This window comes from Adiantum capillus-veneris, chromosome 7, assembly GCF_014529385.1.
Source record: "Adiantum capillus-veneris isolate H3 chromosome 7, ASM1452938v2, whole genome shotgun sequence".
Taxonomy (NCBI): Eukaryota; Viridiplantae; Streptophyta; class Polypodiopsida; order Polypodiales; family Pteridaceae; genus Adiantum; species Adiantum capillus-veneris.
This window is the reverse complement of record NC_140937.1, coordinates 70,833,857-70,855,918: the sequence shown is the minus strand read 5'-3', so window position 1 is coordinate 70,855,918 and position 22,062 is coordinate 70,833,857. Positions and strand designations below refer to the sequence as shown.

Here is a 22,062-nt window from a genome sequence, read left to right as displayed (position 1 = left end):
CCTATGTAGCTAGGATGAGTTTAGCCCCACTCTAAAGCCAATTCTCTTTATGTACAAGTAGCCAAGCAACTGCATGCTAATGCCACTTGTGTTTCCAACATTGTCAACACTTCCAATTCAGCTTGCATACACCAAACCACCACCATAATGACATCATTGTTTGGATATATTTAAGCCTAGACCAGCCAACATTAGCTATACACCCACATTTAGGTCATCCCACATCCAAGATGATGCATAAAAAATTGACCAAATTCTTGGCGGCCATAACACTCCCCACTTTTGTTCTAACATTTAAGCACCTTGGCTCCTCAATCTTCACCATTCATAAGGAGTCACCTATCATTCATGTACATCATGATATATAAGACTAAAAAACAACCAGCAACAAACTACCCCACTAGCTCCATGCCTTTATAACATCACACTTGCATCATCCCGACCAATCCCTGACTTGAAAATAGGCATGCTAGGAGCACACTTACTTGGACACACAACCCTTTGCACCTTTGCTTCACCATACCATGACAACCCATGCTTGCCCATCCCATTGGGTCTTGCCAAAGCTAGCCAGTCCCCCATTTCACATTAGCCCGCATGCTCATACCGTTATGCACCAGCCCATACCTCATCCATGATTGCGTACCCATTGCAAGCACCCGAGTTCTAACTTGAGCCCTCTGTTTTGTAGTATACTCATAGACCTAAAATGCCATCTCCATAGCCCGTATTGGCCACAAATTGTTCTCCACTTGGAGCACTTGAGTGCACCACACATCCACACTAATCTCACTAATCATCCTTATAACATCTACCTTTGTTGATTGAGCCATCACCACAGTCACTCTCACAATCCTTTTACATGCCATACCCCAAACTCCACAAGTGCCACATTCCCTTCATCTCTAGCTGGCACATGTTACTCTCCTTTTGTGCACATTCATCTATTCTTTCCCCATTGGTTGATTTTGTAACCTACTTTTTTGAGCCAAATTGACCACACTCCTCACCAATCACTTGTTTATTCCACTTGATATTTACCTCAATTGGATTTCCATATGCCTTCAACAATGCAAGCACATGTGATCAAATTTGGAGAGATTTCCTCATTCTCCATTCACTAAAAACAGCAAGAGCTTTTTGAACTAGTTCAAGAGACGTACCTTGCTTAGGAACCTTTGCGAATGCTGGGCAGCTCTGATAATAGATATGTGAACATTGTGGCTTATATCAACTTGATAGGTTTATCCTGGATGCTTCATTTAAGGACATTCTTGCAGCCTTACAACTAGATAATTGTATGGGAGTATGAACAAAAAAACTCTCCTAGATTCTCTTTTAGCCATTTTTGACAAGCACCTAGAAGAGTAGACCAAGTTGGAAGATAATCCAAAGTTCCTCGTGGATGATATGGAAACTTATCAACTTTCATAGCACCACACGCATGTCACCCACATCAAAGGGAAAAGCATCTACTTGTTGGCCACAATGCCACCACCCACCTGGATCCCAAGCATGTTATCAATCTTCTCCAAGGTTGGTATATGTCATCTCATACCATAAGTTGTCACAATCAGTCAAAATTTTAGTTACTGTGAAATGAATATGATGACTAGAGCTCATCTCATCGATAACCATAAAATTCACATCCTCTTAATGATGCATCAATTTCTCTTCGTTCCCCAAGTAAGAGAGACCATCAATGCAACCACTAGTAGTTCCATCCAAAATTTGAAAAGCATCTCAAAGACCCCACCACTAGCATCTTCTTCCTCCACATAAGGCATCTGCCACTTGAAAAGTTGGAGATGTACATATAAAGCCACACAAGATATCATAACCAAGTTCTCATCATGGCAACCTTCCCCAAGACTCACTAAATGCCAATGAGGATCTTTGCAAATAAAAGGATATGGCCCAACCATATGTTGAAGCACCTGAAATGCATCAATTAGATCATTGTGTAAGCAAAATATCACTTTAACTTCTTTTTCTACCGCATCCTCAAGATGTTTATATTGAACAACCACGCAATAGGTACTCCTACCAACATCCCTTAGAGATGGCACTAGCATCAAATCCTTGCACACATAGTATTCATTCCTATTGCATCCATCATTCAATGCCTTTGCATCACAACCACTAGAGGGTTGCCCAACCCCTAGCTCTAGTAAAGCACATCACCCGATGTCAAATAAGCTAGCATAGCATCACTCTCTCCTACATCATCCTCACTTAATGTGGAAATTCCACAACCATAGCCCATAATCTACTCCAACTCTCACCAGTATCAGATGTGTCACCATCGTAGGCAGCCTCATCTTCCTCAAATTTATTCTGCTCATCTCCACTTTTCATGCTAGTGCTCAAGCTTTCACATTTATCTATTGTGTCCTTGACGCACCATAGGCATTAGTATGGTTTCCACAACTCCTTTACATGCTTCACTTGCATTGACTTGATGCATATGGTCATTTTCACATGTCTCCAAACTGTTATCTTTGCCAACATGAGCATCTGCAATTGTGACTTTATGCACATAAAGGTCATCTACACTATCTATACTAGGTATAGACAAAAGGTACTCCGTGCATGTAGCAACACATATCTTTCTCTCTTCTTGTAACACTATCTTCAATGCTCTTTCTCTTGCACTTTCATTTTAGGAATTGGCCGCAACAATCTTGTGAAGATCTGTATTCTTTGGCTATTTGTAAAAGTAGAATAAAATTCCTCTTTAGGCATGGCTTCCACATGAAGCAAAACATCTTCTCAACCTCTCCAAGAATCATCAAATCTTGACCAAAACTCTACAACAGACTCGTGCTCTTGCATAAACATACCAGTGACTTATTTCCATGCATCTTAGTGAGGGATCACTTTCTTGCATAAAAATACTGGTGACCCATTTCCAAAAACTAGGGACACAAGAAAGACCATAAAAAACACAAAAACTCTAGCAGCAAAAGGCCACTCTCTAACCATTGCAAAAGCTTCATCAAAATCCACTTTGGTGGACTCACTGGTGTAGCCTCAACCCCAATGGCATCAACACAGGGTCAAACAGTCTTGCAAAAATCCACACCTTCTTCCCTCAATTCATTGCACACACACACATCCATGGAAAACTCATAAACCCCATAGACTCTCCCAAGTGCAAAATTGAAGAGAAGAGACCCTTATTCACTCCTCCATGCACTCAAAAAACAAGACACAAGCAAGTCGGGACTGCATAAGACCACCTGTAGAAACCTTGCTTCCTCTTTCACATAGAGAGGTGAAAGTGCTGATATTGGCTCAAATGCACTCCCTCAGCTTGGACGCTCATTCCATTGTGAGTGATGTGGCAAAAATAAGCCTTTTCACATTGTTTTGACCCCCAATGGCCATTTTTTGTGTGGGAAAAGTGCCAAACAAATTTCTCCAGATTTTGTAGGCTTGATCCTTGATACTAAAAATTCATTTCCACATATGAAAATTCTAATTTGGACCACTTTTAAGGTGATTCACACATCACTGTATATCGAGCACCAGAAATAGATAGCTAGCACAAGTGTCAAACTTCGTGGGTGAGATGAGCATATGCACACTTCCCACTTGCACTATATACATTCTAAAAATCTCTAATACATACCCTAGATCCAAAAGAAGCCACTTGGAACCACATCCAAGGCCCCGACACCATGTCCAGGTATGTACATGTGTGCAAATGCCGACACGTAAACATGACTATTTACAATGGGTACATGGCCTATCATATTCAAAAACCAACATCACCTGTGCAAAGCTTCTAAATTCATGTATTTAAATTTATTTGTACACATGTCAATGCATATACACACTACTCTAGACATGCCAAAAGTTGTCTATCAACGGGTCACCTAAAAAAGGGAAAAAGAAGATGGGAATAGTTAGGCCTAGATCTTAAGTGCTTTGATACCGGTTGTTGATTCCAAGAGGTTGGTCAAGGGTAGCATTCATGGTGGATAGAGAGTGTGAAGACTCAACAAGGTAGAGAATGAAAGAGAGACTAGAAGAACTTTTATTGCATACATGAAATGATACAAGAGTGCCACTTTTATATGCCTTGGAATCTCAATACATCATGGGTGACATAGACATTGGTTGCATCATGAACATGGCAGATATGCTTATGCATCATGGTCATCTAAATGAGCTTAGAGCTAGTTTGTACGGTTTTCCATTATCATAGGGTTACCAACATGCCGATTACTCTTATGTCCTCTGTATATAAGAGTCTGGCTAATATGATTGGTGCACATTTGTGACCTTTTTTGCTAGATCTCATTCATGCTTCTTAGACTAGCTTTATCCAAAATCTAGAGAATATTTTCTTCTTTTATGATATAGGTTAATGGGCAATGGCTATTATGCTTCTCAAATTTGAGAAGGCATATGGCCAGGTGAAATGGGCTTTTTAGAGGACACTTTGCAAAGGATGGGCTTTCCTTCATCATGGATTGCAAGAGTGCATCTCTCTATCATTTTGGCTTGAAGCGCTGTTACTATTAGAGGTCACATCTATCTTGTGCTATGCGTGAGGATGGTCGTTGGCCCCATACTTCTTTTAGTTCTTTGCTGAGGCTATGCCACTTTTCTTGAGAGGCTATACTCTATAGGTGTGCATTCTAGCTATGTCCTTGGCAGGGGGGCTGCATGATTTTCTCAACAAGGAGTATGCAGATGATACCCTTTTTTTCACTCAATATGATCGATGTACCTTCTCAATTGTCTACAAGAATCTCTCACTACCTTTTGCGTGACTAGTGGTGCTGTTATCAACTTGCACGAGTCATTCAATTTTTTGATGGGAGTTGAGGAGTTCTGCTAGTGGGAAGTCATGATCACTTCACTTGGCTAGTGTGAGTTTAGAATTGTAGATATTTGGGTTTTAGTGTTGGCAGTCTACGAAGAGGAAAGTTTGCCAACTTTCCTCTTTGCATTTATTTTTGGCTGGCAGAGATTTGATTGTAAATCAGGTTCTTCTTACGATAGCCTGGTTTACTACCTCTTGCTTTACTCTATGCCCTAGAGTTAATACCTGGTTGCGACGCTTAAAGTGCACAATTTTTTGTGGGGTGGCTATGATGGCTCTAGTGACAAGCAAACTAGATCACAGTGGCACATTGTTATTATGTCTCAAGAGGAGAGAGGTTTGGGCATTATTGATCTAGGGATATAGAGTGGCACTTTGCTTGCCAAAGTTATAGTCAGAGGTTTGCTTCCTAGGATTGAGCCTCAAAAGCATTGTCTAATCTAGTTTCTTGTTTTTAGTATGTGGTGTACCAGAAGGTCAAGGGCAATTTTCAAGCCTCAAAGGTACATTACCAAAATTTTAACCTCAAAAGGCCAAGTAATTCTTTGACTTCTTAAGCACTAAAAGTAGAGATTAGTGAAGATAAACAATATTTAACTTAGAACCCTTGGTGTTGCCTTGGAAATCTGAACCCCTTGTCAGATTCTGAAAGGAAACTACTTAAACCATTAGGTAGCAAAGACCAACATAGGCTACCGTGCTACCAATAGTAATCATAAGTAGCTTGATAAAGTGAACTTAGGTACTAACCATTGGCACTTGAGAAAGCACAACTGTGAAGAGGCCAATCAATGACCATCAACACTTATGGAGTGATTAGCTAGGTCATACCTTTGAAAATACCACTCCTATAGACACAATCAGTGTTATAGACTAAGAAAGAAATCCTCTCAAGTTAATTTCTTATTCAAAACTATATCTTTGAAATAATTGCTTGCCTTGAGGATCTCTTAGCAGCGTCATGTTATCACATGAACTAGGTTCTTGATACCAAGGCCATGCCTATCTGCTACAAATGAAATTCATCATAGGTAGTGCATGCACCTTTATGCATATAACCTATGATATAAAGTGCATGTCAATGCATTGAGATGTAACAAACACAAGCAAGGATACAACCTCAATTGCTATTGAGTAGAAGGTAACAACTATGGGTAACTCCTTGTCTTAAAGAAGCGTGTAAGTCCAGTGCATGTGGACATCACATAACGAGTGGTATCCATTGTGACCATGAGGCGGATAATAATGTCCTTGATAGAGTAGTTGGTGTTGTAGCGGAAGCATAAATGACGATTGATTGGAATTGATTCCACCCTATTAGCACGCCATGTGTGCAAATGTGAGAAAAAGATTGATAAGCCCTTGGCTACAATGATGGCCTCAATAGTTTGTTGATATCGTAAGTGCCTTGCATGATCTATACGGGCATGGATACATTATAATTCGACATTGCCAGCACAAAATGTGAGCTTATATCCCAAATTTTCCAATTACCTAACTCTATGTTCTTTGTCCTCGATCCTTGTTGGGGTATAAAGCCCAATGTGGTCGCCCAGGTAAGTGGGCGGGCCGCCAGGTATATACACATATTCTAATGTAAAAACCTAATAAGAACTCACTATACTCTACACATTACAACAGAGCGAGTTCACCATATCGTCGTGCTCTTCTTCTCGCACTCTCTTTCGCGTCGTACTTCCGCTCGTACTCCTTCAAATGGTATCAGAGCTCAGATCGAGGCTCGGGGCAGCATTTTAGGAAGCTAGAGTCATCTGCTCAGATTGGAGTGAGATTCGACAGGAGAAGACACGGCCCCAAATCCTGTGGGAGCGCCCAAAGGGCCTTGGTGTTATCAGAATTTCATTCTGAGGTCATCTCGGCCACCGTTCGGCTTCGACAAAGTTCTGTGCAGGACATTTTCGACTACGTGGTCTAGGCGGGTGCGGATCCGACTTTGCAAATTTGGGGTTTTGGCCTACGACTGTAGGTGCTGAGGATTATCGGCACTCCCAGAGTGATGATTTGTGGCTGTCTACACATCGAAGGACAGCTCACAGTTCTTGGAGGCGTGTCACATACGACACGTGCGCATCTATACACAGACTGTAGGCGACATCCACTAGTTCATCAGGTAGCTTGTGTTTGCTGCTTGATATTCCAGATTTCATCCTGACATTGCAGGTACTTCCACATGGGATGTATTGTTAGAGATGATGTATGTCTGTTGAGGGTTTGCTAGCTGTGAGTCACGCAGCAAACTACTGCCGCAGTGGTTACAACATACAGTGGGAAATTTGTGGATGTATGACTTTGTGGGAAGTTTATGTATTGTCAAATTTACTGCAGCCTTTGTTGAAGGTCGAGTGAGGTTTTATTGAGCTTAAGGATTCTCGAATGTTGAGATCCTTTCGGTGATACAGGTCTTGGAGCGATCCCTCGAGCACCCTTAGATAGGCAGCTAGGATGTATTGATCTGTGAGTTAGACAGTTAGGATTGCATCTTTGCTTTACTGCCGTTGAGGCATTGTCGCAGTCTATGCTTACAGGATAGTGACAAAACAATGAGAGACAGTACAGGTGCAGGACAGGTTTACCCACAGCTTACAGTGTTAGAGAGATAGTGGTTTTTTGAGCTGTTATTTGTCTGTTTTTGAGTACACCAGAGCCATTTTACAAAGGAGACTCTACCAAATTTTTTGCAGAATCTGAAGCTTTCTTGGTTCATTTGACAAGTTGATATTGGTTCAGAGGTCAGTTTACAGGGGAAACTCTGTCGAATTTTTCCCAGGAAAGTAAACTACTGTGAAGCGTAGCTATGGCTGGGTCACAGGACATTGCTCTTTACAATATCAAGAAGCTCGATGGAACCAATTTCCCATTGTGGAAGAAGCAGATTTGGCACGTGTTGGTACAAAAAAAGCAGATAAAACCTATAAAGCTCAAGGGGATAGAACCAGAAGATATGGACGAAGATGAATGGAGCGAAATGGATGAATTGGCACTTTCTACCATTATGCTGACTTTGGCAGAAAGCGTTTACTTTAATGTAGTAGACGAGATGTCGGCTTATGAAGCATGGACAAAGCTGAGTGATCTTTATGAGAAGCAGAGTGCAGCTTCATAGGTATACTGGCTTAAGAAGCTTGTTGACTTGAAGATGAAAGAAGGGACACCTATGTCCAATCATCTAAATGAATTCAACACCATCGACAGTCAGTTGTCAGCTTAAGGTGTCAAGCTTGATGAACGTGTTAGAGCTATGTTCCTGTTGATCACATTGCCGGAAATTTGGGACACTTTTCGCACAGCTTTGAGTAATTCTGCACCTCCAGATGGTTTGACCATAACAGGTGTAGAAGGCAGTTTGCTTACTGAAGAAACCAACAGAAAGACAATGGGCAAAGGCAAACGAACAACCTTAGTTGTCAGGGGAAGGACCAAAGAAAAGTACAAAGGTGGAAAGAGGAATCAGTCTCGTAGCAACTCCCGCAGTGCTAAAGGCAAGAGTGACATAGAATGCTACCATTGTGGCAACAAGGGTCACATGCAAAGAGACTGCAGAGAATGGAAAGTAGAAAAAGGCAAAGAGAAAGCTGAAGACCATGGTGAGAAGAACAAGTCCTCACTGAAGATTCAAGAAATAAATGTGACAAACACTGTTGCAGAGGAGGACAGTCTAGCGTCAGGAGACATCTACTTCTTGAAGAATACAATGGACTCAGCTCTTCTTACAGCATCTGATGGACATGCACTGAGTGACTGGATTATAGACTCAGGGGCATCACTTCATGGGTCTCCAAACAAGGAGTGGTTTACCTCTTATGTGACCACTAAAGATCATGTTCGGCAAGGCAATGGGCACACATGTGAGATCTTAGGTGTTGGAGATGTTCAATTGAAGTTTCAGAATGCTTCTTTCACGCTGAAGAATGTGAGGCATGTTCCCGCAATTACAAAGAGCTTGATCAGCAAAGGTTTACTTGATGATGCTAGCTACATCAACACTTTTGGACAGAACATGTGGAAGATATCCAAGGGTTCTATGATAGTAGCACATGGAGTAAAGTCTAGAGGACTTTACATGATTTATATATCAAATGTCTCTAAAAATGTAATCAATGTAACCGAGCAGCCGAACATTTCTTTGTGGCATAGCCGGTGAGGACATATGTCCAAGAAGGGAATGGAAATCTTGTCTCGTTCTGGTTATTTGCCTGGCTTTTCATTTAATGATTTTGAATTCTGTGAACATTGTCTATATGGTAAGCAAACACAGCAGCCACATAAGCACAGAAGCAGTAGAAGAGATACACAGTTGGCACTTGTTCATAGTGATTTGTGTGGACCTATGCCTAACCTATCTCTAGGGGGAGCTTCTTACTTTATGACATTTATAGATGATTACTCGAGGAAAGTATGGGTTTACTTTTTCAAGCACAAGGATGAAGCGTTTAGTGTTTTCAAAACGTTTGTGACACTTGTGGAGAATCAGAGTGGCAAGAAGCTTAAATGCTTACGCACTGAGAATGGTGGAGAGTATGTTTCAAAGTCCTTTCAGGACTTTTGTGAGTCAAAAGGTATAAAACTGCTTACAATCCTCCTCAAAATGGTGTTGCTGAGAGGATGAATAGGACCATACAAGAGAAGGTCAGAAGTATGTTGTCTAATGCACAACTGCCAAATGGGTTTTGGGCTGAAGCTGTATCAACAGCTTTTCATCTTATAAATAGATCTCCTAGCAAGGTTTTGCAGAATGATTCAGTGGCAAAGATGATATGGTCAGGCAAGGTGCCCCCATACAGGCATTGCAGAGTCTTTGGCTGTGAGGCATATACTCACGTTCCAAAGGAATTTAAGAACAAACTTGAGCCAAAGAGTAGAAAGTGCATCTTTCTAAGCTATGGTAATTTTGGTGAGATGGGGTACAGACTTTGGGATCCTGAATCCAGAAAGGTTATCCGCAGCAATGATGTTCACTTTAATGAAGCCAAATATCATTCTAAACCAGAGAGGGTTGAGGAGATGAGAAGAGTTGTCTTCCAAGAAGATGGACCTGCACGTGCAAGACAAAACGTCAGGGCTCAAGAGGAGCAAGGACATGATAGAGTTGAACCACAGTTTATGGCTGAGCCTGAGCCACCTATTTTGCATAAATCTGGACGTATCACGCGACCTCCTGATCGGTTTGTTCCATCTATGAACTATGTCATGTTGATTGATTGCAATGAGCCTTCATGTTACAAGGAAGCAGTGCAAATGAAGGACTCCGGGAATTGGCAATTGGCCATGCAGTCAGAGATGACAGCTTTGCATAAAAACCAGACATGGAAGCTAGTTAAATTACCACAGGGCAAAAAGGCTCTACCTTGTAAATGGGTTTATAGGTATAAAATCATCGCTCATGATAGTCAGCCAAAGTACAAAGCAAGGCTTGTTGCCAAGGGCTTTAAGCAAGAACAAGGCATTGACTTTGATGAAGTCTTCTCTCCGGTGGTAAAGATGACTACATTGAGATGCTTTCTTGCATTGGTTACCATATTAGATTTGGTGTTCCACGAAATGGATGTCAAGACAACATTCTTGCATGGTGATTTAGATGTGGAAATTTACATGCAGCAGCCAGAAGGGTTTGTTGAGAAAGACAAGGAATATTTGGTATGCTAGTTGTCAAAGAGTCTTTATGGCTTAAAACAATCACCGAGGGTATGGTACCATAATTCCACAAGTTTATGCTTTCTCAAGGCTACAAACGTGGTGAGTTCGATTACTGTCTATATACAAAGAAGGCTAAGGATGGCAGTTGGCTAATCCTTATTTTGTATGTGGATGACATGTTGATTGTTGGCAAGCAGTTGGAAGAAATTTCAGCTTTGAAGTCAAAGATGGCAAAATCGTTTGACATGAAAGACATGGGTGAGGCAAGTCATATACTTGGTATGCGCATTGAGAGAGACAGATCAAAGAAGTTGATTTGGTTATCTCAAACAGAGTATATACCATTCAAGAACGCAGTAACAATGTCTGATTGATGTACATTCCAACCAAAATGAGCTGCCAATGCACATAGAAAACGCACAGTAGTCATACGACAAGTGGGAGCAAAAGTCTCTTCATAATCTATGCCTTTTTGTTGTGCATAACCCTTTGCAACAAGTCGAGCCTTATGGCGATCGATCTCACCATCCTCCTTGAGTTTCAACTTGTAAACCCACTTCGTACCAATGGCCTTTTTACCATGAGGCAAATCACATAAAGTGCATGTGTCATTTTCTATAAGTGCATCATATTGTGATTGCATGGCAGCCATCCAATTTTCTGAATCTGTGCTTCATCAAAAGACAGAGGTTCTTAAACATCATGTAAGCTAGACACAGCCAAAGCATAACAATCTGATGCATAAGATGCATGGCGAGAGCCTGAACGAGTAGGACTAGACAAAGGTGCATCCAATTTATTGTCACGCAAAGTGTGCACCAGCCATTTTGGCATACCTGTAGCCTGCTCATTTTCAGCCCTTTCCTCATCAAGTACATCATGTACATCTGCATCAGTAATAGGCTGATATGTAACATTTTCAAAAACCCCCATAGGCTGTACATTTGCCTCATTGGAAATTACATTCATATTTCCACCACTGAAAAGAGGCAACAAAGTGTCATAAATGTCCCGTGAGCTTACATTACTGTCTCTAGTACATGACAACAAGGGCTGAACAGAATCTTCCAAAAACACTATATCTCGTGAAACTAGAATACGCTTTGTTTGCGGATGATATAACCTGTAACCTTTGCTTTCAACACTATAACCAACAAAAATACATTTGACAGCCTTATCATCCAACTTTCTGCGCTGTGTTTGTGGCACCAAGGCATATGCCAAACAACCAAAAACACGCATGTGCTCAATAGATGGCTTTCTATCATGCCATGCTTTATATGGAGTAATAGACTGCAAAGCTTTCATAGGACACCTGTTAAGTACATAAGTGGCACACGTGATGGCCTCAAGCAAAAAGAATGTGGCAAAGCTTGACTTTTGACGATACATCATGCCATTTCCGTCAGCGACCTGTTTTTCCTCTCAGCAACACCATTTTGCTGACGTGTATAAGGCACTGTACATTGGTGTTTTATCCCACGACTAGCCAAAAATGCATTAAATTCATGAGACATATACTCCCCCCCTCGATCGGAACTGAGGACTTCGCTTTAAGCGGAAATACCCATGCATGCCTGGAGTAATCATCAATGAAAGTCACGAAGTAAAGGTAATTGCCCAAGGACGGAGTTTGCATGGGCCCACAAACATCACTATGCACAAGCTGCAACCTGCATGTGGCCCGAACTGAACCATCCTTTGGAAACTTAGAACACTGCATCTTACCCAAAATACAACCTTCACAAACATGTTTGATAGGTTCTTCAAGAGGTGGCAAAGAAGCAACCATATCAGATTTCTGCAAACGCAGCAAATTGGCAAAATTCAGATGACCAAAACGTGCATGCCAAAGTTTTGCATCTGAAATAGCCCTTGAATCTGCAACAGCATTTGTAAAATTTTATCCACACTTGTCATAAAAAGTGAGCTTATACAACCCACGACACAAAAGGCCAGATGCAACAATTTCATCACCAAAACTGAGATCATGAACTGTACATCTGTCATCCACAAATTTGACTACAAGTCCAAGTGTAGCAAGTGTGGATACAGACAGAGATTCTTCTTGATCCCAGGTACATAAAGTGCATCAACAAGTGTGAAGGAACTGCCATTTGCAGCAGTAAGCACAATCTTTCCAACTCCCTGAACTGGATAAGAGGCATTGTTGGTACAAGTGATGAATTCCCATGAGGGACAAACTCGAGAGAGGTGAACAATTCACGATGTGAGGTAATGTGCTTTGTAGAACCATTGTCGAAATACCACACATGTGAATCTGCAGCAACTGACAAGCATGCATCATGGACATCAAGATTGTAAGTGCACTCTGCGCTAAAAGCCCATTCTGCATCAACATCAGCAACACAGTCTCCTTTCATAGAAGAATCAACAATGGCTGCATTTGTAGTGGAACCAGCATTTGCAGTGGAACCACTCTCTTTCTTCTTTGTCTCTTTGGCCTTCACAAATTAGGACACGACTTGATCAAGTGATCATTAGCTTTACAATAATGGCAATGCATCGTCTTTTTGCCCTTATCACTAGAATTTCCAAACGAATTTCTGTCTGCAGAAGCATTAGGAACAGAAGTTTTGCCACTCGCAACAGAACCATAAGAAGTGGCTGCATTGCTGTTACCACCCTTTCTTTGAGAAGCAATAAAAGCCTGTTCAACTGCATGCTGCCTAGTCCTATTTTTTTTTGAAAAGTGACTCTTGCAGCAACAATGTGCATAATGCATCAAACTTGACAACTTCTAGATTTCCTTGGGTCATCAGTCTCCAAGTACTAGTAAAAGTCTGGTAGAAATCTGGTAAGGCATCAAGAATTGTGTGCACAAGGGAGCTGTCTGAAATGACTTCACCTGCAGAAATAAGTTGCTTATTGATATCCTTGACACTAGCAAGGAAAGTGTTCATATCATCTTCCTCATGCATAATCTTCGACTCTAGCTCTTTACGCAGCAAAGCAATTTTAGCCTCATTGCGACTTGCATAAAGACCAGCCGATATATCCCAAGCTTGTTTTGCAGATTTGGCTGAACGGATGTGAGGAACAATGGTGCGCTTCACAGACAAGGCAATCAATGCATGAGCCTACGCATCCTTAACATCCCAACGAGCTTGTTCTATCGTAGGCAAAACAACTCTAACAGCAGCAATCCTTGCAGCAAGACCTACAACATCCTCAACATCGCCTACATCTTTAGAACCAGGATGTACATCAATGCCCTGCACAATGTTCCAGACATCCTTTGACACAAGAACATGTTGCATCATATAAGCCCACATAGGGTAGTGGTCCCCATCCAACCTGTCCTCAGCAGCAAACATCTTGAACACATTTGTGTTGTTGTCAGCCATTGTTGTCAGCCATGGTCAATGCTGTACCTGATGTAAAAACTGCCTGAAAATAGGAGAAACCGGGCGGGAACAACACGTGCTATATAGCACAAACCGTAGAAGACTATGAGGCACCTGTTATGCAAAAAACGGCACTGACAGAAATTCTGCATAAAATGACAAAATAGCTTGTGCAGTACTGCCTGTAGTGGAAACGGAGGCCGAAATGAGCCCGAATAAAAAATCTGAGCAGACTGAGCTCTTTGAGCTCATCCGAAATTATTTTCGACCTGCGAATGCTTGCCAAAGCTCACTGAAATCGGAGAAAGTGAGCAGGCGTGTGCTGGAGCAGCTGGCGACTAAGCCCGGGAGGACGCAACTTGCTCTGATACCAATTGTTGGAATTAGGGTTGCAGAGAAACATTCACAGCTTGGAGAAGACGAAGGAAGCTCAAGGCACACAATAGAGAGTGTGTTACTTAGTATGCAATGGAAAAATTGATAGCCCTAGAGTGATGGGCGTATATACAATGCTCGGGGGAAAAAACCTCCTAAAGAGGGAAAAAATGCCCCGGCGGTCCTAGTGTGTTCACACACATCACTACCACTTGTATATGGTAACATAGTTTTTTGCGGCTAGCCCTTAATTTGAAAGTGTAGTAGAAAGAGCCCAAAACCATGTGTGTTGCATTGAAGATAGTGCTACAAAAAGAGAGAAAGTTAAGTATTGCTACATGCATGAATTTCCCTTTGTTGATGACCTTTATGTGCATAAAGTCATAGTTGTAGAAAGTTAAGTATAGATAGTGTTGATGAACTTTATGTGCATAAAGTCATAGTTGTAGATGCTCATGCTGGCAAGAATAACAATTTGGAGACCTATGTAGATGATCACATGATTCAAGTCAATGCAAATGAGGTATGTAGAGCAATTGTGAAAATCATGCAGGCACTTATAGTGCAAAATGTCAAGGGCACAATAGAGAAATTTTGAAAATCTTAGCACTAGCATGGAAATGAAGATGATGAGAATGAAATTGAGGAGGATGAGGTGGCCTATGATGGTGAGACAGTTGATGCTGACGAGAGTTGGCGGGGCAATGTATGCGATGATGACATGGAGTTACAAGATCCATCAATGAAGAACATGGTAGTCTTACACAAAGAGTAGTGTATATTTGGGGAAGAATATTTGCAACAAAAAGACATGGATGCTTGCATTGATGATGAGATGATGGGCTATGGTTAAGGATTTTCTACACTAAGTGAAGATGACGTAGGAAGGCGTGATGCTATGATGGTTGATGTGACCTTGGATACGTGTGCTTTACCAGAGCTAGGGGTTGGGCAACCCTTTAGTGATTGTGATGCAAAGGTATTGAGTCATGAATGCAAGAGGAATGAGTTCTATATGTGCAAGGATTTGATGGTAGTGGCGTCTCCAAGGGATGTTAGTGATGATACATGCCCTGTGGTTGTTCAATATAAACATCTTGAGGATGTGGTAGAAAAAGAAGTTAAAGTGATCTTTTGCTTGCACAATGATCTCATGGATGCATTTCACATGCTTGAATGTGTGGTTGGACCATAGCCTTCTATCTGTGCAGATCTTGATTGGTACTTAGCGAGTTGTGGGACATGTTGGCATGGTGAAGACTTGTTTATAATGTGTTGCGTGGCTGTGTATGTATGTCTTTGTCTTTTCAAATGGCAAACACCTTATGTGGAAGAAGAAGATTCTAGTGATAATGCTTCTGAGGTGTTTTTCCAATTTGGAATGGAGCTGCTAGTGGTTGGAGTGATGGTGCTTTATGAAGAGAAGGAAGAACGATTGAGGCATCCGGAAGATGATGTAAAATTTATGGTTATTAATGGGACGTTTTCTAGTCATGAGATGCATTTTGAAGTAGTTATGGTTCCAATCGATTATGATGACTTATGTTTTGAGATGGAATTTGCGAGTCATGTAGATGATACGTAGCATGCTTGCGATCCAGGTGGGTGGTGGCACTGTGGCAAGAAAATAGATGGTTTTCCTTTTTTACTGTGACTGGCATGCTTGAACATGTAGCTGGTGCTATGGAGATAGATGAGTTTCCCTATGATCTAGGAGGAAGTTTTGGGTCATTTTTCCAGGTTTATGTCACTGTTTGATGTAAGTGTTGAGCATAAATGCTTAATTGGGGGTTGGACAATGATGATAAATTGCTTCTCGCATGTACATAGTAGTGTGTATATGCATCCTCATGTGTCAATAGAAATGTGAATACATGCATTTGGAAGCTTCACAATGTGGTTTTCAGTTCCAAACATGATGCCATGTGTACACATTGTGAATAGTCATGCTTGCGTGTCGGCAATCGCACATATGTACATGTGTGGACAGGGTATTGAAGCCTTAGATGCGATTCCAATGGGCTTGTTTTGGATTTTGGGGATGTGTGAGTTTTTAAGAATGTAAATAATGCAAGTGGGAAGTGTGTTCACTCTCATCCCGCCCCAGCTATCTATTTGCGATGCCTGATGTGCAGCAATGCGTGCACTACCCTAGAAGTGGTCAAAAATAGAATGTGGACATGTGGGAATGGATTTTGGGTATCAAGGATCAAGATTACAAAATTTGGTGGTTTTTGAAGTCCGATTGGTATTTTCCCGCGAAAAATGTCCGTCGTGGGTCAAAACACGCTAAAAATGGGCCCAAAAAGGTCAAAAACGGTGCGAAATGGGTGATTTTTGACACATCACTCTCAGTGTCGTGAGTGTTCAGACTGGGGGAGTACTTTTAAAGTGCATTATCAACACTTTCACCTTTCTTTATGTGTGGGAAGAAGCAAGGTTTCCTCAGGTGGTCCTACGTAGCCCTGTCTTGTTCATGTCCTGTTTTCGAGTGTGTGGAGGAGTGAATGAGAGAATCTTCTCTTCAATTTTGCACTTATGAGAGTCTATGGAGGTTTTGAGGTTTCCATGGATGTGTGTGTGCGATGAATTGAGGAAAGAAGGTGCGACTTTCTGCAAGACTACATGACCTTGTATCGGTGCCATTAGGGTTGAGGCTACACCAAAGAGTCCAACAACGTGGAGTTTGGTGAAGCTTTTGCAATGGTTTGAGAGAGGCCTTTTTGTGGTTGGAGTTTTTGATGTTTTTTCTTATATCTTTCACCTTTCTTTATGTGTGGGAAGAAGCAAGGTTTCCACAGGTGGTCCTACGTAGCCCTATCTTGTTCATGTCGTGTTTTCGAGTGTGTGGAGGAGTGAATGAGAGAATCTTCTCTTCAATTTTTCACTTATGAGAGTCTATGGAGGTTTTGAGGTTTCCATGGATGTGTGCGTGCGAGGAATTGAGAAAAGAATGTGCAACTTTCTGCAAAACTACGTGACCTTGTATCGGTGCCATTAGGGTTGAGGCTACACCAAAGAGTCCAACAACGTGGAGTTTGGTGAAGCTTTTGCAATGGTTTGAGAGAGGCCTTTTTGTGGTTGGAGTTTTTGATGTTTTTTCTTGTATCTTTTGGTTGGCATCGAGTGTGATTTCAAGCCTTGATCGACTCGATCCACCTTGTAGTGTCTATGGGAAAGTAAGGGCTTGTAGGTCGAGGCGTTTGGAGTTTGAATTTGGCATGGGGAAGGATTTTCATTGAGCTTTTGAGTGGCTGTGTGTGAGGTGAGGAAATTAAGTGAATTCCTTGTGTTGTGTTGAGGTGTCACGATGTGTGAGTATGCGTACGGTGTCTTTTGTTCCATTACTGCATAAGCCCTGTGGCTTTGTTCATGCCAACATCAATTGGATAAACAATCTGATACCTTGGAAAAGCACTCCAAAATTTGTATACTAATAGCATATCTCAAACATTGGAAGCTACGATACAAGAGTCTAAAAATAGGAAGCTTTACTTCAGATAGTGACATCTCAACTAAAATCATCTAGGATTCTTACTTAGGGCCTTGCCCCATGGTAACAATCGGCAACTCCATAATGAAAAATCAAAATGAAGAAATTATGCGTTCTTATGTTGTGACATCCTATGTATACTGTCTCGTAGATGACTCATCCCCGTTGTTGCGCTTGGTAATGGATTTGTTACCACCATCACATAGATAGACAAGATGATATTAGAGTCGTTGCAAGAATCTTTGGGCAAAGTTTTTTTTTTAAATCTTGGCATGATCCAACCTTGCTTGGTTTGTACGCCCTTGACAAGCCATGCTTGTACTAGAGTTTGATAATGAGAGGAGGGGGGGGGGGGGGGGGGGGGGGGGGGGGGTCATTATATATAAAATCTATATATTGCGTGCATTCAAGGACTATTTATCAAACCCCTTAGTGTAAATTTTTCACCAATAAAAGGGACCCTTTTCCTATTCAATACGTAATTATTTTTAAAAGATTTTCAACACCCTTCTGTATGTGAAAATGTGGGAAAATATAGAACAAAGTAATCTCTACTATTGAACCCATGTGTTAAGCATTTTTATATTGTAGTCCCCCCTCCCCCTGAGTTTGATAAGAACATTGCTTGTACAAGCCTTACTTGCTTGATTGACTCAAGAAATCGTGCTCGTGCTAAGTGATTTGTTTGAAATTTGTTGCTTATCGTGACTTTGCACAAGCCTTGCTTGTGCCTTGATACAACATGGCTTGATTTGCGCAAGCATTGAAAAACTTTCATAGCATCGTGCATGACCAATGCATGCCATAGCCACTCCGCATGTCCTTAAAACTGTCAACAACAAAAATCAAAATTTACTGCTTACCTCATTAATTACCTGTGACGACTTGCCTTGTCGACCGCATGGCTTGTGTGTTTAAGCTTCGCAAGCTTCACATTTCTTGTGGACGATTGTTTATGGGCCTTCCATCCTTCTTGGGTTGCCCATGCTTTTCCATCGCGGCTATTTACCAGTTAACTCCGATCGCTTTGACTGCATGTTCAGCACCTATATGACCATGCATGCCAAGCTTCCCATGCCAAGTGTGAGAGTGCGTGTGTGCGGAACAGAGAGAGAGAGAGAGAGAGAGAGAGAGAGAGAGAGAGAGAGAGAGAGAGAGAGAGAGAGAGAGAGAGAGAGAGAGAGATCACAAATGCTAGATGTGGAGAAGATCGGGCAATCATCCCCCATGACTACTAGAGCAAGAAGACCCGTACAATGCCAGATGATAATGAAATGTGTACCCCCCCTGGCCTCATATATATGAGTGCCCAAGGTGGGCGCCCAACTTAAGTGGGGGGCAGGTCCCAAACTCGTGCGACCGAACAAGGTACAATCTATGCTATGGGTGGTCAGCAGTCCGGAGACACTAGCCATACAAGGAAGTGTCCTAAACCTGTGTGAAGCAGCAGAGTGGTGTAAATCTAACACCCCCTCTTAACAATTGATGCTGAACATACTGCATGAAGCCAAAGACGTGGGGCAAATGATGAAGATGTCTGCTGCAATGTCCACTGAAGGACAATACTCCATGAGTGTACCAGCAGTCTGGGGTGTCCCGATCGCCAATAAATATCTGTGGTAAAGTGCCATCATGAGCAGTGTAGCAAACTACTGTATTCCGTCGGTATAGTGTGAAGATAATATGTGAAGGTCCTGAACTGAGTGTGAAAACAACTCCTTGTCGTCAAAGAAGTGCCAATAGACCTGCAAGTGTCTTGACCAATAGGATTTGTGGTGTTTGGAGAAAATGGGGAAGCCTAGGAATCGTCATGAGAATGATCGGAAGCCTGTCTATGCATGAACCTGCAACCTAGTGTGGCCACGTGGCTAAGCTGTGTAAAACTCTAGGAAGGCCAAATGTAGCAATCTCCACCGTAAAACTCTTTCGAAACAAGGAAAGCCAGACTAAACAATCTGCACTGTAGAAGCTACCGTAAGTTGCAACAGTCACCGATAGACCGCGCGGACCACCGTTGGATAGTGTCGTGTCAGTAGGTAGAGTAATCCAAGATGAGGCGAAAGCCAGACTCAACAGTTTGCGCTATGAAGGAAGAGAGAGAGAGAGAGAGAGAGAGAGAGAGAGAGAGAGAGAAAAGAAGATATTAAAGAGAAAAAAAATAAAACATACCTTACGAAGGGTGATGCGTTGTACAACGACTTAAACTCCCTACGAATCTCGCAAGATCCTTTCGAGACTCCAGTAAGGAGGTGGCCTGCGATGGCAACAGGAGCAGGAGTGGAATGAAACCAGGCGCAGCAGAAGTACGAGCATGATACGAAGACGGCAGTGGGAGCAGTAGGTGCTGGAGTGCTCCGTTTTTCCCTAATACAAAACAAACTTTTGGTCAGCGTACCAAGAGGCTATGACTGCTGCGCGTGAAATGCTTCAGTCATCAGCCCGCGGTCGACCGATTGGGTTTTGGTTTTGGGTGCTTCCTCTTCCAGCGATAGGAATATGCAAAGATTCCACTAATAAAACCAAGAACCTGCCAAATAGGGTAGGTTGGCTAAATTTTGGTAAGATCAACCCTTACAAAGGCAGATGGGCGTAGGTTGGCTAGATCAACCCTTACAAAGGCAGATGGGCTATTAGAGCCCGGGTCACATCTAAGGGTATATTCGCGGGTTGCAGGAGGAGGTGAAATCTATGTTACATGCTCCAACAATTTTGCTGACCAGTTTTATGAACAACTTGAACATGGTGGTATTTACATAATCTACAAAGGATCTCTCAAACCTGCACGGAGGAACTTCAATCATCTCAAGAATGACTGGAAAAATTATATAGAAAACTCATCGACTGTGGAGAGATGCATGAGGACGGCTTAATTCCACAGCAGCACTTTGACTTTAAGCCTATATAAGTGGGTTGGAAGTTTGGAAGGCAATGCCATGGAAGATGTCGTGGGGAGTTGTTGTGTCAATCAACCCTGCAGCATCAATTATGGCAAATAATGGAACAGAGGTTCAAAAGAGAAACTCTTCACCTTCAGGATGCCTTTGGTTGCAGTGTAGAAGTGGCCATGTGGGGTGCATTTTGCAATAGTGAAGGTCACCAGTTGCAAGAAATGTGTCTCTGGTCTCTTCCTATTTTTGCTGGCAAGGGTTGGTTTGAGCAACAGGATAAAAACACATTAGCCTAGCCTATCTCCAAGGAAGATGGTGGTGGACATTGTTGTGACATGCAAAAGACAGTCTCTCGAATCAAGGATGAGGGGCTTGGTTGTTTGAACAAGTTTGATTGGATCGCCTTATGAGCTACAATCTCCTTCATCAAGACTCTCAGTTTCTATTAGATTGCTTATCCACTTCTATCGAGGAATCGACAGTGCAACAAAGAGGTTGTCAGCAATGGTGATGGGACTTGGAGATGCGAATCATTGTGATAAGGCAGTTGCTGAGTACGACTATAGATATATTCTCTCCAAGTCCAAGATGACAGTGGAGTCACATGGATTACAGCTTTTCAAGATGCTGGGGAAGAAAAAATGGCATCTTGGCGAAAGATCTTTTCACTTGGAAAGAGGATAAAAGCTTGGCTTGGAATCAAGGAGAGTGGATGTGGCCTTCTCGCCAGACATCCGGGCGTACTGTCTCATTCTTTTGAGTACAATGTGGGGTATTGGTAGGACCATTCTACTCCGACATGACCATTCTACTCCTACCATAGTACTATCCTGGCCGTATGCAGATTTGTCTTGAGCAGAAGATTTCTCATGCTTTCTTCTTGCCTGTACACTGTAGTAATGCTGCCTTCCACTGTCCATGATTTTGATGTCCACCCATGCCACATCATTTTTGTCACGATCTGCAGCATCACTTAATGGATTATTTTGAAGGCTAGATGCACACATGTTTTGAGTTTTGAGCACCTCTCTTTCCTCCACATCAAATACCTTAGTGGATAATATGGTCAGAGCTTCTGCACATCTGCATGATGACATGGCTATGGTAGCCAAAGCGTGCACTTATGAGCAGCACTAAAGCACATTTTTTGAGACAAATATGGTTATTTTCCTGTTCGTTGTGCAATAGATAGTCATATAGTTAGTAAAATTCTTGACCTCAGTATGATCAGAAGCCATTAATTTGGTGGATAGCTTTCTGGCAGTTTGTAAAGGCTCTTTGTCTTATATCATGTTTGTTTGCGCAGATGGGCAAGAATGAATGCGTCTCAAAGTTTTCAAAAGCCAGGCTAACTGTTGATTTACTGTCCAGCTACAATGGAATGCTATGCTTCCCGTACGGATTTATGGCATACAATATGGGTCTAGGTAATGCCTACTCCCACTG

The 22,062-nt window shown here is 42.0% G+C and overlaps 1 protein-coding gene across 1 annotated transcript in view; it reads right to left on the bottom strand.

The window, feature by feature from the left end:
* The window catches only part of LOC147454028 (uncharacterized), a 32,013-nt gene extending 10,731 nt beyond the window's left edge, over positions 1 to 21,282 (bottom strand). The window contains exons 1-2 of the mRNA XM_086516038.1: positions 19,898 to 21,282; positions 18,592 to 18,759 (exon numbers count right to left, since the gene is read on the bottom strand). The gene's annotated coding sequence lies outside the window, so the exon portion shown is untranslated. The remainder of the gene's footprint in view (positions 1 to 18,591; positions 18,760 to 19,897) is intronic.
* Between the last annotated feature and the right edge of the window lie 780 nt (positions 21,283 to 22,062).